A 6,084-nucleotide genomic window follows, 5' to 3' on the forward strand; every position below is an offset into this window, starting at 1 on the left:
TACAGTATTTTAATATGTAGTTACATTCCTTTACACATCGACTAACGTTTAATTTCTGAACCTCAGTAACGACTAGAGTTTATTTCCAAAACGAAAGTTTTGTGTCAATAAAGATGTCTATGCATTGACAATATTAATATTTTAATTGATGACAATGGTGACTAATACCATTTTATGTACTTTTATTATATTATTTCAAATTGAAATATATTTGGACATGCATTTTGCTAGCAACATATAACCAGCAATATCCGATAGTGAATTTGGATTGATACAGTAATTTTTAGTGTCTGAATGTTCATGCACCAGTAATGGACACCAACTCTAACCTAACTATAACCTAGACAATTGAAAAAAAAGCAATGCCTAATATAGATTTCTGATTCATTTTCATGTCTAAATAGACGTGTAACAGTAATGGACACATCCTGCAAATGACATAAGATAACAGACCTATGCATTTGAGTTCTGTAGTTCCATTTATGCAAAAAAATGTTCTATGTTTCTGCTGACTATAAATTTTTATTTGAAATACTGCTAATAGGCATATAGTTGACCAATTTAAAGATATTATATTTGAATATTTAAGAAAAAAGTCACAAATATACTGACTGAGAAAACAAAAAAGATAATTTAAAGAATTAAAGATATTAAATGGCTATTAAGAGCCGGTTACTATAGTCTGTATTAGAGATGGGCCGAATATGGACTTTGCCGAATACGAATATTCGGCCGAATATTCGGTTACGCCATATTTAGAAAGCGGATGTTAAGATTAAAACTATTAAATGATTGATAATGGTTACATATGTTACTAGAACTACATATCGTCACTACTTTTTAAAAAACTTGTATCTTCGTCTGTCAATGAAAAGAAAATTGTAGTAAGTATGTATGGAATGCATATAGACTTACTGCGTTTTAACTTTGAGGAGCAGCGTGAGATAGACTTACTGCGTTTTAACTTTGAGGAGCAGCGTGAGATACGAGATTTTTTCAAAGTAGTGACGATGTGTTATTACGATGTAGTGGATTTAACTAAAACTTAGTTAAAACAACTCTAAACTCTTCTCAACTCTTAAGCTACGGTTTTTTCCACTTTGTATTTGTATTTTGACGCATAGGCAATTATCTCTTTTAGTAGTTCCTTAGAAAGCTACTAAAATAGGAGCTTATTATCCAAAGGAATACGTAAGATCTTCATTATTTTTTTACTTTGTTTATTCGGTAAATATTCGGCAAAGCAACCGAATTATTCGGCCGAACACGAACATTGACAAACTTGCCGAATATGCCGAATACCGAATATTTACCGAATATTCGGCCCATCTCTATCTTTAGGTATTTAAATAAAATGTAAACAAAAATCTACCCTCGAATAAGGAGCCTTATCGGAGACCTGATTTAGACGGCGTGCGAACTCGTATGCGATTTTAGTTACATTGCGGGCCGTTGAGGGTACAAACAATTTTGCACAGCCATCAAATACCGCAATGTAATAAAACTCGTATGCGAGTTCTCGTACCGTCTAAATGGGCCCTTAAGGTGAATGAAAACATTACACGGCCAAATAAGACAGTTAAAATACAAATTATTTTTTTACGTTGTTTTAAATACCTAAAAGTAAAGAGTACCTACATACAGATTGCAACTTGCGTATGTTGTCAGTTGCAGTTGTATCAGTCTAACGGCATAGGCCAATCACGGACCTTTTCAAAATAAGAGTTTTCAAAATAGTTATGGTTCAAAATCCTTATTATGAACTTTACTTACCATATATATATATCCATACGTTCCTTTAACGTGAGCGCGCTGCCATGAAATCAAAACGTTGTTACCAATGATTAAAATTATTCCTTTTTGTGACGATGTAAAACACTTAAATGACATATTATGAAGTATTTTGTATAGAAACTGGTCCGTGAACCATACATACATATTTTAATTGTATAACTTTGCTTCCAAACATGGGATATCTCGTTATAAAAATATTACGACATTTATATAATTTTCGTGAAAAAATACTTCATGTAGAAACTCAATACCTACGTGCACTTATGCTTAAATAATATTTAAGTTATGTTTAAATTAAAGATAATATATTTATTGTACAGCATTGACTTTGTTTTATTTATTATTGCGATAATACTAGTAGGTACCAGAGGATCGAGTGTATTGAGAACTAGTGTCAAAATAAACTGTAGTCACAGTGTATAAACTGCCGTCTCTTGACACAGGATAAAACTTTTTACTTCCTCTTTCCTCCCAAATAATTTCACCACCCGCTTTCTGGGTGGTTCTTTTTGGGTGTCGTATTGACGGAATATGAGGCATATTGTATTCCATTGGTGCGTAGAATTTTCTTTTTACAAGCTTTTTATTCAGCTTTCTTGATAGTATGTTAGTGTGTGTCAAAACGTTGAAGCTAAATTTGACCCACTTCCCGGTTTCCGATTGAGCTGAAATTTTGCATACATATGTAAATCACGTGACAATGCAATAGTATGGTATCATGGAGCAGATCTGATGATGGACCAGAAAGGTGGTCATAGGGACTCTGTCATGAATCGTCGTATCTCATCGAGCAAGGGGTTTTTAGAAACGTCTCGGAGAGCAGTAGATGACTTGAAAGAAAGGTACAGTCGGCGATAAAAGCTTGAGCCAAAAATGAAATTTTAGCAAAAAACTTATTTTTAATTCAAAATAACTAGATGGTTAAAACATTTCAATTATTCAGTCAGCATCAAAAGAAGCGGATCAAATAACGCTCCAGAAGTAACTTCCATTTTTTAACCGATAAACAAAAATACATAGAAACAATAAAATTAAATAAACTGACATATCTGACCGGAAACTGTACAGCTATAGGCAAAGACATATGTAACTCCGTATATAGACAGATAAAGTCTAAGAAAAAAACGTACCTCTGTTCCATAGAGAAAAAGGTACGGTGGCCTAGATGGCGTTACACCTTTGGGGGACTCTCGGCTAGATGGCAGGCTAATATTAATATTTGACATTTTAACACTATCTACTTCAAATCTACTTACTTTTTTTGCATTTGATGATCGAAAAATAAATAACTATTCGATTTTAACACGATGCGACCACCCTCAACTTATTAGTCGATTTATATTCCACACCCCGCTACCGAATCATCCGCGCAAGAATTACAAATTCTAATAAAAGCAAAAGGGTTCAAACCGGATATTACCTTCCGACCTCGACTTCCGTTGCGATTTCTTAACGGACTATTTTAGGTTATTATTTAGTTTTTTATTGGTGGCGAATAAGCATACGGCCGAGGTAAGATGTCACCGTAACTCCAGGACTCCTTCAGTAATTTCCTCAATGCTGAGGATCGTGACATCATGTCATTCTGTTGAAGACGAGAATACGACCTTCAAATCTTCAAGAAAAGAGCGTACACCCATCTTAAAGGCCGGCAACGCACCTCCAACACCTCTGGTGTTTCGGGTGTCCATGGGTGGCGGTGATCGCTTACCATCAGGCGACCTGTCTGCTCGTTTGCCTCCTATCCCATAAAAAAAAAAGACTAGGGCCTACTTAGGCTACATACTATACATACGTATATACATCTCCTTTTCCTATATTTGACGGCCTGGCCTAGTTCGGTAGTGACCCTGTCTGCAAAGCCGCGGTCCGGTGTATATAGGTACCTATCTTGCATCCCCAACACATCTGACTCGCTATCAAAAAGCAAATTGCAACTTTATGCCACCTAAATATTATGCACAAATATTATCTGTACTATTCGACTAGAAGTATGCTCATATTATGCTCATCAACATTATGCCAATGTACGATTCGGTATTATAAAAATCTGCGAAATGATTTATGCCAAAGCATATTCTGCTTAAGGTATTTCTGTCAAACCTGACTTCTGCCAAAAACTATTATGCAAATCAAATATATGCGAAAAAAGTTTCTCCGAGATAACAGTGAACCACCCGCGACCCAAGCCCTCTTCAGCTTACCGTGGGACTCAGTCAATCTGTGTAAGAATGTCCTATATACTTAATAATTATATTACATGTAAGTGTATGCGGTAAATCCGATATTTGTGGTCACGCAGCCATGTCAGCGTGTGAACAACCCGAGCGAAAGGACGCATATCGCAGCCATCAGAAAGTAAGAGTGTTCACGGTGACAGACGCGCGTGCTGAACTTGAGCTAATGTGTATAGATAGCAGAATAATCTAAGTATAATAAATAAATAGAATGGGTATGGATGAGAGGAAATTAACGAAGAAAATATACGAATATCGCAGAAATGCCATTCGCGGCTACAGCACCAGGGTACGTAGCCGAATGGCACAAACGCTCACGAAACGAAACGCTCGTAGATATCTATCTATATCGCTCTTGCGGACTGGCGCGACAGAGCCAGACTACCTTTCGCGGCGTTTCGTTTTCGTTTCGCGTCGTAGAAATGCCATTCGGCTACGGGGCCTGGTCGAAACCGACGAGCGTATGAGAAACGTTATGAAGATGTGTGAAGCGAAAGTGCTTTGTCAGGACCGTAGTAAATGGAAATCTGTGATCTCTGCCTACCCCTCTGGGAAACAGGCGTGATTGTATGTATGTAATAAATAAATAAATAAAAATATTCACACACATAGCACTGCCCCATATTAAGCATAGGCAAAGACATAATATGTAACTCCGTATAGACAGATAAAGTCTAAGAAAAAAACGTACCTCAGTACCATACAGAAAAAGGTACGGTGGCCTAGATGGCATTACACCTTTGGGGTACGCTTAGCTAGGTGGCGCTAATATTAATATTTGACATTTTAAAACATATCAAGCTAAGAATATGGGCCAAATTGTCAAAACAGGTTCAAAAGTTTTAAGCCTGTGTCAAGAGATGGCAGTATATGCACTGTGATTAACTGATTACACATTTTACTTTGAGAGTAACTCTCTATAATACTCGATCCTCTTTGGCATAGGTAATATGGGCTTTAGGCGACGATATAATTATATTTTTCCATGACTCAGGAACAAATACATATCTGCGTTCATCACACAAATAAAAGGCCTAGAAGTCGAGAACGTAAGCACCCTGTGAAATCTAAATACCCCAAAATATGCCAAATTTCTGCAATTAGAGTCTTTTCTCTCCCATGCCTTGCCTTGGCCTTGAACTGAAGCTCAAATCCGACTGTTCTTGGCCCTTCGAACCTAGAACCATCGGCGTAGCGGGCAGGGCAGCACTACGGCCTTAGAGACGCCCCATAGGTGGCGTCTAGTTTCAGCCCAATAGAAAATGGTGTCGCTTAGTTGCTTCGCTGCTACACCATCAACTTTGCGTCGAGCTGCAGCCAAAGAGACGTCGTGGTGCCGATGCTCGCGAGACCCTAGTGTGGGATAGGTTGGATAGGTACCTAGATAATAGATATCTTTTAGATATGTGATTAGAAAAGATATCTACACTCAGGCAACACTGAAGGGAACCCAAATGCGAACGTATAACGCCGTAGCCGAATGGCATTATTGCGACGCGAAACGCCGCAGAAATGAATTCTGGCTCTGCTCTCAATACCTACTACGCAAGAGCGATAGAGATATTAGATAGCTACGAAAGAGATACCTATTATTGTCAGCGTTTCGTGAGCGTTTTGTGCATTCGGCTACGCACACTGTTGTATAAAGTAGTTAGGTATTTGGTTTTAAGTTGTTGTTTAACCACACATACCACATACCCTAGAAATATTGATACTCGACCAAGCAAAAGATTGTCTCTTCTGAAACTTCAATATTGGAATTTTTTAGCTTGCGCAGGTGTCAATATTGGCACGGGCGGTGAAACAATTTTGCCCCTTCTAAAACAAATAACTATTATTTATTTGTATTGCGCCACGCTGATACGCTGTCCTGCTGATCACCCAACCCAAAATATGGTTGGGCGGATAGTGGAGGTAGACCTCTGTGAGCTCGGCCTTTCGGTGAAAGCTGGCGCGATACCGCTCAAGACCGAGCACACTGGCGTACGATAGTACTCTTTATTATACTGTGGCGGCGTGCTCCTGTGTTGGAGGCCGAAACTCATTTCGGGTT

This window comes from Leguminivora glycinivorella, chromosome 22 (assembly GCF_023078275.1).
Source record: "Leguminivora glycinivorella isolate SPB_JAAS2020 chromosome 22, LegGlyc_1.1, whole genome shotgun sequence".
NCBI classification, from domain to species: Eukaryota; Metazoa; Arthropoda; class Insecta; order Lepidoptera; family Tortricidae; genus Leguminivora; species Leguminivora glycinivorella.